Source organism: Canis lupus, chromosome 1 (genome assembly GCF_048164855.1).
Source record: "Canis lupus baileyi chromosome 1, mCanLup2.hap1, whole genome shotgun sequence".
In the NCBI taxonomy this organism is placed as follows: domain Eukaryota; kingdom Metazoa; phylum Chordata; class Mammalia; order Carnivora; family Canidae; genus Canis; species Canis lupus.
In genome coordinates this window covers 46,270,934-46,283,503 of record NC_132838.1, presented here as the reverse complement: position 1 = coordinate 46,283,503, position 12,570 = coordinate 46,270,934, and positions in this window count along the sequence as shown.

Sequence of the window (12,570 nt, the reverse complement as noted above, 5' to 3'; positions counted from 1 at the left end):
ACAAAGAATGAGATGAGGGGCACCTGGATGGCTCAATCAGTTAAGTGACCAACTCTTGACACTGGCTTAGGTCATGATCTCAGAGTCGTGGGATCCAGCCCCATGTTTGGCTCTGCACTGGGTCTGGAGCCTACCTGGGATTCTCTCTCTCCCTTTCCCTCTGCCCCTCACTCCACTCACTCTTGGTCTCTAAAATAAATGAATAGGTCTCTTTTTAAAAATGAGATGAATATGGCCTCCTTTTTTTAAGTCAAGCAATTTGGGAAAGGTATAAGCTTAGTGGCCAGTAGGGCATCCTAAGCCATTCTAGTTGCAGGCAAAGGAGATGCCAATCCATCCACATCTACCATCCAATTGTTCACCTCTATAGCTGGGGTGTTAATGCCCTGCCATATGCAAGGAGTGAAACAAAGGAAAAGTATCTCTCTGAAAACAACTCAAGAGGAGAGAGTATACCTGAAAAGAGAAGTTGTAGATTTCCCACATGTTTGCCCAGTTTCTTGCATGGTTTCTGGTCAACCCTACCTTTGATGTCTTCTCTTGAACTTTTCAAAATGTATGGTCCACTTTAAATGGAGAACTAGGTAAATCATGGCGTGATGAAATGTACTTCTATCCCTGCCAAATATTCTTCCAGCTAACCAAGGATCTGAAATCTTTCTCCAACATGTCTTTTTTTTTAGTAAATGTAATCCCCTCCAAATTAGTAGTTAAGTACAATTGCATTACCAGAAATATGGAGGAAAAAGAAAATAGCACTGAGGAAAAAAAATAAGCAAAGGAAGCACACATTTTCAGAAACAAAGAGTTGCTTTGGACCTGCATATGTGTGTATGAGAGGGGAACGTAGGTCACAAGAACTGACGTTCAAACAAAAATGTAATTACATGAAGAAGTGGGTAGGAGGTGAGAGGCAGAATGTACAAAAATTCCCACACTTGGTTTTCAAACAAGAAGAACAAAACTGGAAACAGTGATTTTGAATGAAGAATGAGAAGAAAACGGTGATCTTTGTTTTGCTTCTCATGCTGAAAGTTCATTACTATGGAAGAAGGTAGAGTGCAGCATCTTTAATGAGCAGAATTATTCCAAATCAAGAACCAGAGTTAAAATGGAGCTCATGCACCTGGAGAAAAGGCTTGAAGGGTAGGGTCAGACTTCGCCACAGAATTACAAAGAGGAAAGAAAAAATAGGCTGAGTGAAGTGGGAAAATAGAGCTGATCCTGTTATGCCTGAGGAGACTCCCCAGTTCCAGAAGAACCATTAAGCTAAGAAGTAACTTTGCAATTAAGCTATTTGCTGTTACAGGCTCAAGGAGAAGACATCAAACAAAACCTGTGTCAGTACAAATTATCGGAGAAAAGACTGGAATCCAATAGTCCTGGTACAGTTTTGTAAACTTCTGTGATATGACATGTTTCTGACACCTCTCCCTACCCATTTCTGCTGAAGTTCTATAGCTTTCAGGTCAAATCTGGTCTGCCACCTGTTTTTGCACTCTCTGTGCTTAAAGAATGCCTTTATGTTTTCAAATGGTTGGAAAAAACGCAAAATGAGAATACTACTTTGTGACTCATGAAAATTATATGAAATTCAAATTTCAGTGTCCATAAATTTGTTTTATTGGAACACAGCCATGCCCATTTACTACTGTCTGTGATTGCTTTTGCACAACAGCAGCAGAATCAAGTAGTAGTGACAGAAACCATATGGCCCACAAAACTTTAGCAACCCCTGACCTAGAAAAAAGCACAGGATTTAGAACCAGGAGCAGCAAATCCCATTTCTGGCTCCTCACCTACCATACTATTATTGTCAGATCTTGGGCAAACTCAACTCTCTGTGCCTCAGTGACCTGGTCTGTACCCACGTGTGATAATATCTAGTTTGCAGGCTTGCTGTCTCTCATGCATAAGGCATTCACCTCTGGTTCTGGCCCACAGTGGTTCTCACCAAGGCATTCAGCACTTTTCCATTTCGCCCTCTCTCTCTCCAGGCGACTTTCTTCTTCTCACTCAAAATTTACATATTCCTTGAACTTCTACCATGGCTCTCTGCTCTAGGATTTGCTCCTGCCAATCTCCCATCATTTCTCTCCGTTGCAGCTCTTCACTGGGGCAGATGATTCCTCTGTCTACATTGTAGTCCCACTTCTCTTAGTTCTGTTTGGAATTTCCCCACTGCCTCTGAGATATCTCCACCTGGATGTCTACTATAGACTGAATGTGGCCCCAGACACATTCTTTCTTATGTGAAGAGCTAATGCCCAATATTGTGGAATCTTCAGGTAGGCCTTTGGGAAACGTGGAGACTTCACGAACGGAATCAGTATCCTTATAAAAGAGACACCTGAGAGTTCTCTGACTCCTTCTGCCATGTGTGAATATAGCAAGAAGATAACTATCCTTGAAAAAGGAAGTGGGCCTCCACCAGACTCCAAATCACCAAATCTACTGGTCCCTTGATCTTGGACTTCCAGGCTCTGGAACTGTGAGAAATGTGTTTTTTAGAAGCTGCACGGTCTATGGTATCTTGTTATAACAGTTTGAATGGACTAAGATGATGTCCTATGGCCACTTCAACTTCACCTTCTATCAAAGCAAATAAACCTATTCTCCAAAACTAAAGAAACACAAAAAGCTAAGATTTTGTCCTACTGATATCATTATTTGTTTGTCACAAAATTTTTACAGTCATTCGGATTCTAGAACCTTGAGGATACATTTCCCTCCTCTCTCCTTTGTTCTATTGCATATCTGCCCCCATCTTTCCAGCTCTATCCCTTTGAATTCACCCATAGACTCATGACCACGCTGACCCCTGCAGTCTGTTATAGCAATGCTAGATACATGCGCAAAAGCATAGCTAATCCTGCCATTCTCGTACTCAAAAACTTTCTAGAGCTCTCTGTTGTGTCTCCAATTAAATCCAAATCCCTTAGCCAGGAACCAAAGGCCACCAGTTTCAAAACCTACTTTTCCAAACACACCTCCTACTCTCCTTCTTCATATACACCACATTCCAGTCAAACTTGACTATTTGCTTTTCCAGAACATGACTTTCCCTTTCCCCAATGCCTTTTTCTCACATAAGCATTCTCATCCACCTAGAATGCCCTTTATTCCAGAATAGCTTAAACCTACCTGTCCTTCAAAATTCTGATTAAACACCACTACTTCAGTGAAATTTCCCTGATGAGTTGGAGTCACGGGTAATCTCTTTCCCTCCTTTGAATTTCCCATGATTATTGATTTTCTCTTCTCTTAAGACATTTATTATCTTCTTTCTTGGATTACAACCTTGTGTCTGCATGTTTTATGTATAGACAGGGGCAATATATGGCTGTAAGTCAGAGTGACTTCAATCTCATTCCTGCCACTCTCTAGATGTATGACCCCAAGCAAGTTATTTAATATCCCTGCCTGGATTTTCTTACCCATAAAATGGGGATAGTCATGCATAGCACATTGATATTGGGGGGATTAAATGAGATCATGTATATAAGGCACTTGGCACAGAATCTACCATATGACTGTTTTTTATAGTCTGCCCTTCTTATTCTTTGTCTATTCTACCTCATTTAAAAGGTGATATGTTTTTACCCCACCGAACCAAGAATCAAGCAACTGAGGACAGGTCTATGTTTTATTCATGGTGGAACCTTCCCTGATAATGCCCTTAAAGTTACAAACTCAAAAAACATTTGTTCTAATCAATCAAAATAATAATGAGATTACACTCAAATACAAAATGGTGTTTATATAAACTTTGAAGTATAGGTTGAAAATAAAATTGAATAACTGTAGATGATAACATTGAAAATCACTCAGGAGTATTGTGTGCATAAAGGTAAGGATATTAATTCTTTCTGATTTCATGATCTCACTAATTAATAAAGAAAGTTACTAGACAGTAAATTAAAAAATACAATATGACCTTGGCAAAAAAATGACTATTAAATTGATCAAAACAATTCTTCCTTGGTAGGACTCAGCAAAGAGCCACAAGTAGACTGCTGAGCTTCAAATAGCCATCTGGCACTTTGATGATCAATATGTGTCTTGGATCCAATGGGGAGTCTTAACAGACATGGTCAAGCACAGAGTTCATCACTCCTCAACCTAAAGGGTTTCCTCACATAATACCGGGGTCACATCTCCTATATTTTCTTTGGTTAATTCTCCTACTCTCCAAAGAAAATGAGACTGATTGTGTAACTTGACACAGACTTATTAAGAAGCATTGCTTTTTAATTAAAAAGACAGAGAATTATTTATTTACTTAGGGTTGCATAAAAGCCTCACATCTAACATTAGCCTGAAGGGCTGTCTAAAGTCTGATGTATTGGGCACCCAAAGAGCAAAAAACATAACCCAGAGTTCTAAATATATATTCACTTGTGTAATTGTACCTTTCTTGTAGTTGACCTTGTAAATTAAAATTTCATACATCCAGCCAGAATTTTCTGATATGTGGGTTTACAGCAAATATTCCATGGTTCCGGTTTTTAACTATTTGCTGGCTAGTATCCTGTTGATCAGTAAAGATGAGGGACCCTGAAGAGAATGTCATTATTATCTACAGAAAAATATGAAAGGGACATAAACTTCTAAAGGAATCTATGGTTGCTTAAACCTTTAAGACTTTAGTCTTCCATGATCTTTTAATGTCTATAATGGGTAAAAGTAAATGTCTTTCAGTTTAGGAAAAGAAAGGAAGGGGTGCTGTATTTTGGAAATAGGAAGAGGCTATTTGGGATACTTGGGTAGTAGAGCCAACTCAGACAGATGAAGGGATGACTGCAGATAAGTTCCTGAGTCTCATGAAGACTTCTCAGATTGTGTGAGAGAAATTGTCAGGAATATTCAAAAGCCAAAGAGTATCTAATTAAGGAAAAAATACAAGAATAACTGATATTTTTTATTAGTTTCAGGTGTAGAATTTAGTAATTCAACACTTACGTACAACACCTGCTGCTCGTCACAAGTGTCCTTAATCCCCCTTGCCTATTTTTTCCATCTCCCCAACCATGTCCCCTCTGGTAACCAACACTTTGTTCTCCACAGTAGGGATCTGTTTCTTGGTTTGCCTCTCTTTTTTCCTCCCTATGTTCTTTTGTTTTGTTTCTTAAATTTCATATAAAGTGAAATCATATGGTATTTGTCTTTCTCCGATTTATTTCACTTAGCATAATACTCTCTAGCTCCATATGTATCATAGCAAATGGCAAGATTTAACTCTTTTTTATGTCTGAGTAATATTCCATTGCATATATATTATCTATTCAACGGCCAATGGACACTTAGGCTCTTCTTTTCATAATTTGGCTATTGTTGATAATGCTTCTATAAACATCAAGGGGCATATAATCTTTCAAATTAGTATTTTTGTATACTTTGGGTAAATACCTAGTAGTGCAATTGCTGAATTGTAATATACCAACAGTATTTTTCACAGAGCTAGAACAAACAATCCTAAAATTTGTATGGAACCATAAAATACCTTGAATAGCCAAAGCAAAAAGATAAACAAAGCTAGAGGCATCACAATTCTAGACTTTAAGTTATATTACAAAGCTGTAGTGATTGGGACAGTATGGTAATGGCACAAAAATACACACATAGATGAATAGAACAGAATAGAAAACTCATAAATGAACCCACTACTATGTGGTCAATCAATCATCAACAAAGCAGGAAAGAATAACCAATGGTGGGGAAAAAACGGTCTCTTCAACAAATGGTTTTGGGGCAACTGGATAGCAACACGCAAAAGAATAAAACTAGAGCACTTTCTTACAACAGATACAAAAACAAAGTCAAGATGGATTTAAGACCTAAATGCGAGACAGGAAATCATCAAATTCCTAGAGAAGAACACAGGCAGTAACTCTTTGACAACAGCTGCAGCAAACTTCTTACTATGTATATCGCCAGAGGCAAAGGAAACAAAAGCAAAAATGAACTATTGGGACTTCATCAAGATAAAAACCTCTGCACAGCAAAAGAAACAATCAACAAAACTAAAAGACAGCGTACAGAATGGGAAAAGATATTTGCAAATGACATATCTGATAAAGGGTTAGTATCCAAAATATATCAAGAACTTCTAAAATTCAACACCCAAAAAACAAATAATCCAGTTAAAAAATGGGCAGAAGACATGAATAGGTATTTCTCCAAAGAAGACAACCAGATGGCCAACAGACACATGAAAAAATGCTCAACATCACTCATCATCAGGGAAATACAAATCAAAACTACAATGAGATATCACTACACACCTATCAGAATAACTCATTTTTTTAAATTAAGCTTTTAATTCCAGCATAGTTAAAATACAGTGTTACATCAGTTGCAGGTGGACAATATAGTGATTCAGCACTTCCACACATGACCTGGTGCTCATGATGACAAGAACACTCCTTAATCTCCATCACCTATTTCCCCACCACCCTCCGTTCCCCACCTCTCCTCTGGGTAACCATCAGTTAATCCTCTATAGTTAAGAGTCTGCTTTTTGTTTTCTCTCTTGTGGCTCTGGCTCTGGCACTCTCTCTCTCTCTCTCTCTCTCCTTTGCTCATTTGCTTTGTTTCTTAAATAGGAGTAACTGCTTTCTTTGTACCTTTGAGATTTCAGTAGTTCACTGTACCAAGGACCATGCCAATATTAAAGGAAATTAAGGGTAAGAAATGTACTATGATAACAACAAATGAGGTTATTAAGGACTCACTAAGCCTGGCTCCATCCTAAATGTTTTATATATATTGATCATTTAATCCTCAGAACCTAGACTGTAACCCCATTTTACAGATGAAGAAACAGAGGCTCAGAAGAGTTATTTCCCCAAAGTCATTGAGCTACTAAGTGGCAAAGCATAGATTCAAACCTAGATGTAATGGCCACACAATGTTACCTTGTTTTCCATGAACATGTGACATTTTTGAAACACTAAGTTTATATTTAATTATGATATAGAAAGGAAACACAGACAAAGCTATCCATGTCTTAAGATTTTACTGGGTGAAAGGGGACTGTAATAAATGAGAACATTGTTTCTATCTGAAACCCCTCTGTGAGTAATAGAAACCCAAATGTGGGGAACTGTTACCAATGTTAGGCACAAAACTTATTTTGGAGATTCAGCTTGCTTTTGTGTAACTCGAAATATGGTCATTTATTTAGTTGTATCATAATATACTCATAATATACATAATACTCTTAAAAATCACACTCAACCCAAAGGAACAAAGAGAAGGCAAGTTACAGAGTAGTCTAAATTGGATTTAAACCCAGTATCATGGTACTTAATAAACTCTGAAAGTCATCACGCACAGGACTTTCATCTTAATCATGCATCCTTGTGTCTAAAAATACTTGCTGATGATTCTTAGAACTGTTAGAGATGCCTCTCGAAAAAAGACTGAGGATGCTTATTAAGAATTCACACATCTTAATCAATGCTTACTCCATTAATAAATGAGACTCCTGTTTATCAGAAATGGCCTTATGAGGAGATAGATTCTACCCTTTTTCCTGTTAGAGGCTCTGAAAATATGAACACTTTCTTCTTCAGTATTTAAAAAGCAGACAAGCAAACGTTTTAAATGCAGCTAAAGTGATCTCTCTTTCCACATTCTATGCAGATAACAATACCTTCATAATTAAAGTACTATTATTACTATTTAATTGTCTGTTTCATTGTTTAATGAATAGCATCTAGTTAATTATGGTGATGGGGAAAGACAAAGGAGTTTTCTAATGGGGGATGCAGAGCTCTAGTTTTTACAATGTGGGCTGCAAATTGCTTTATTTATACTTCTGAGCGTCAGAACCTAGATTCACACATCCTTGTCAAATTATGAATCTCTTTCAACATGGTTAGAAAATGTGTTTCACAAATTTTTTTCTAATTTTGCATATTTAAATAATATCACATTTATGTCTTGAGGGATGAGAATGGCTGTTCTGGATTCATTCATCAAACAATTCTGAGCCTCAAGGCCACAAGTCAGGATCACTGCGTCTTTTTTAATCATTTCCCAACAAGGGCCATCTTCAGGTACCTGAGATCGCAGACTCACAAAATGCACTGAAAGGCCAAGACAAATCTAGTACTGGCACAACTCAGTTGCCCATACCGTTGCTTTCTAGCCCTGAAACAGGATCTGGATCTTGATGTGAAAGTCTCCCTGGTGCCTCTGCCACCAGCATCATAGTTCTACTCATGTGGTTTCATTCCATACTGAATGCCACCTCACATTTTTGCAGCCCTTTGCAACTTTCAAAAGCATATTTACACTTATCATTTTCTTTGATTGTTATGGCCCATGAAGCATGCGGTTGAAATATTACATCTTACAAATTAGGAAACACAGACTACGAGGTTGTGAGGTCTGTCTTGATATTACGGCTAATACATGGTACAAACGAATTACATAAAGAAGTTAGCAACAGGATATTAACTATTGACATTAACGTTTTGGCAAAGCAACAAAAAGGGGAATGAGATGTCTCTCTCGGATTTTATGGAGTGCTTCCTTCATGAGCCTAATCATCATCATGCAAAGAGGTGTTGAGAGAGGTGCTGTGTTGTGATACACAAAACTTTGCTGAAATTTGCAAATGTCTCAGGCAAAACTGTTCTCTGGTGGAAAGGGAGACTCAACCTAAAATAAATGTACCCAAAGTAAATTTGTTATGTAAGTTAGTGCTTTTTTTCAGATACGCAAGGCTAATTCTGATTAGGAGATGAAGAGACTAGGTGACATTACTAAGAAATATTTAGGGACAGAGCATTCATTCTATTATTCAAGGGAGAAATAAATCCTATAGGATAAAATGATGTTTCTTAATGTTTGTTTCCCCCAAGAACACACTAGAAATGTCATAGATACATATACAGATACATATGTATATATGTATGTGTGTGTGTGTGTGTGTGTGTGTATACACATCCCCAAACCTGCCATCCTCCCTCCTCTCTCAAGACTGCCACCACTGCCAACTCACACCTTTTACTGTTCCTACACCCAGGCTGAAACTAATACAAGTCATACTCACCAGGTGTCACAGAATCTCCTTCATGAGTAAATGCCAAAACAGGGTGGAGAGAGAGTTTGGAAGAAATCCAGCACTATAACATGTACTTATTAAGCTGGATTTTCTTTAATGAGAGAATCTTGCACATTGTCACTGTCACTAATACAGATTTCTTCATTTCACAGCAACCTCACAAAGAAAATATGTGAATTTTTTGGCCTTAGTATTGATCTCCACAGGTTTTTCATCTGACATTTTCTTTGGGCTGATACATACTTGTACTTAATATTGATTTTAATATGTTTCTGTGCCGCTAAAAAGTTTGGTGTTGTGTTTTTATGTGTAATAGTATTGAACTAGAGGTTTCGTATTGATTGTCCTCCACTCCTGCCAAATATTATCTGTAGAAAGTATGTTTCTATCAATTTTTGTTCTCTCTGTGCTGACCCCATCCAATTCAACAGTAAGAATTCAGAGATGGTGTTTTCAGAAATCCCTAAGATGAAAACTGAGTTGTATGGCTTTCTTTAGAGATTTGGGGATTAAAATATGATTTTGATGACATATTGGCCAACCATGACACTACATGAAAACTAATTTTAGTGGCTCTATTATAAATTTTCTTATGCTGTACAATTTATTGTATTCTGTAAACAAGTTAGGCAAATAAAATGAGTTAGCACAGTAAAGATACACTAGGCTATGGAGCTGTTGGCATTATTTAATATTTTTGTTTAATGACACTATTATGTGTCTACATTATATGCTTCCTAAAAATTTATATTTCTTCCCCCCTCCCTAAAAATTTATATTTCTAATTATGCCATACCTGTAACAGTCATTTCACCCATTTCCAGATATATTCTATCTGTTGTCCAAAACATAACGATATTGACTCTATCAAAACTCAAGATTTAGAAGCAGAGGTGGAAGTTATCTGTCTCCAATTATCGTTAACTGCTGCAACTTGATTTTCTTCCCTTGACCATTCTAAAAGTTTTAGTAACCAGCTTGGTAATAAGTGGTCTTCTTAAGCAGCAGCCTATATGAATACTCTGTGAATCACCAAAACAAGTAAACTCAGATGACAGGTGTATATTCAGGTGTGGAGCAAGCTATCAGAGGAAATCCAAACTCCTAGCAAAAGGGGAAGGCCAGAAGATAGATACAAGACCTAACCTTAAAAAATGAGGGCTACCAAACCAGCTGTGTGTTGTCAAGGAACACAGACATGAGAGGAAAAGAAAAAAAGAAAATATTTAAGTTGCTAAAATTCAGATACAGAGCAACATATAAAAGGAATAGAGTACAAAGGTGTTCTTGATGCTATGCCAGTGGAACATGGGTGAGAGTTCTGTATACATTCACACTCAGGGACAGGATGGATCCATGGATTTGGCAATGTGTAAAACATGTAGTTGGTAATGAAATGATCCCAGAGGCTGCAGGAGTAGAAAAGTAAGTTATTAGCATTACAAGTTGGTACCTGGTTTCATGACGGCTCTTCCTCTTTGCCTTTAATGATTTTCTATTAAAAGAGAAGCATTAGTTTACCTGTATGATTCCAAGGAACAAAGTCAAGAGTGATGAAAGCCAGACATTTGAGATAAAAGACAATTAATCTGCTTTTAGGTTAAACTCACTATATTTGTGACTGAGATACTTGCTGCCCAAAAGGATTGTTGTTTTCAAAGGGATGAGGTTGAAGATAAAGTGGATGAGGGTCAGAAAAATAGGAATTAGAATCAGGAAAGAAGCAGAGCAGCCTACAGAAAGAAAGATCAAGTTAGCAAGCCAAACATAAGAACTATGCAACATGAGGAAGTGTTGATGTAGATGTTCACAACACAATCCAAGGTTTGGCAGAGGTGCACCTCCAATCAATCAGCAAATTTTCCCCTTTATCCTGCATATTGTAAAGTTGATAAGGGATATGCAACTATAAAGACATAGTCCCTGACTGTAGAACCATACAGTTTGTTTATAAAGAAAGATATGTATGTACTTCCTAAAACAAAACAAAACAAAACAAAAACAAAACTAAAAACTAAAAAAAAGAAGGAAGTACATTATTAGTAGTATAATCAATAAGTAGTATTGGCATTGGAAGAGGAGAGCATGTGCTATAATCTGGGATGAAGAGATTTCCCAAAAGTGTATACGAGAGAAAAGTTGCCTGAAATATCTTGCTAGATGTTTTTCAACAATATCAATGCTATGTCCTTTTAGGGTACATATTAATTTGAGGAATGGAAAGAAAAAAGAAATAAAAGAAGATAGAGATGGGAAATTTCTGTATAGCATTATGATAACTGTATCAGGGGGGAAAAAGAACATGTGAAATCCCAAAGCTTTTTGCAAATTATTTGGGTATGGCATAGCTAAAGTTTTGGTAAAGCTCCAATAATCTCTTCCTCCAAACCTCTTTATTACCAAGTCGGTTCATTGACCTCTAGAAAGTATTGAACAACCTGAACTGCCTAATGAGATTAAAAACAAAACAAAAACACAATCTGGAGTTTAAAAGTAGTTTAAGATGGCTCAGGGCTGCTCATGCCCCAGTCACCTTTCACGAACAAATACAAAGCTTCTTGGGAGGAATTCTCCCCCCAGGCAAGCCTCAAATAATTCCCATGACTAAAGTTCTAATGAAAACAGTGTATTATTAAAAAATTATAATGGCCCCTGGGTGGCTCAGTCAGTTAAGCATCTGACTCTTGATTTTGGCTCAGACCATGATCTCAGGGTCATGAGATGGAGCCCTGCATCTGTCTCCAGACTGAGCATGAAGCCTGCTTAAGATTCTCTCTCTCCTTGGGCAGCCCCAGTGGCTCAGTGGTTTAGCGCCGCCTTCAGCCCAAGGTGTGATCCTGGGGGCCCAGAATCGGGTCTCGTGTCGGGCTCCCTGCATGGAGCCTGCTTCTCCCTCTGCCTGTGTCTGTGCCTCTCTCTCAATCTGTGTCGCTCATGAATAAATAAATAAAATCTAAAGAAAAAAAAAAAAAAGATTCTCTCTCTCCATCTCCCTCTGCCCCTCCTCCCCTAACTCCCAGTCTCACACACATGCTTTTTCTCTCTCAAGAAACAAATTAAATTTAAAAAATTAAAAATTACAATACACATGAAAGACAAGGTACTTAACCAAGAGTCAGGAGAAACAACAGCAGAATCAAACCTGAAAAAACACCAAATGCTGAAATTATCAGAAAAAGAACATAAAACATATATATGTTTTAAGAAATATAAGACATAATTTAAAACATGACAAAAGAAGAGACTATAAACTTAACCTATGAGATTTGGAAATAACAAAATAAAATTTTTAAAAATGGAAAAATGAAATACAAACAAAAATATTAGAATAAAGTGGAAATGTAATACAAATGAAAATACAACATAAAAATAGAATATAAATGTATAAAAAATTTATACATTTTGTATAAAAATTGAAATTAAAACACCACTAATGTTAAACTATGCTATATCCAACTGAAGAGACAATTAGTGAACTGAAAGATAGATCTGAA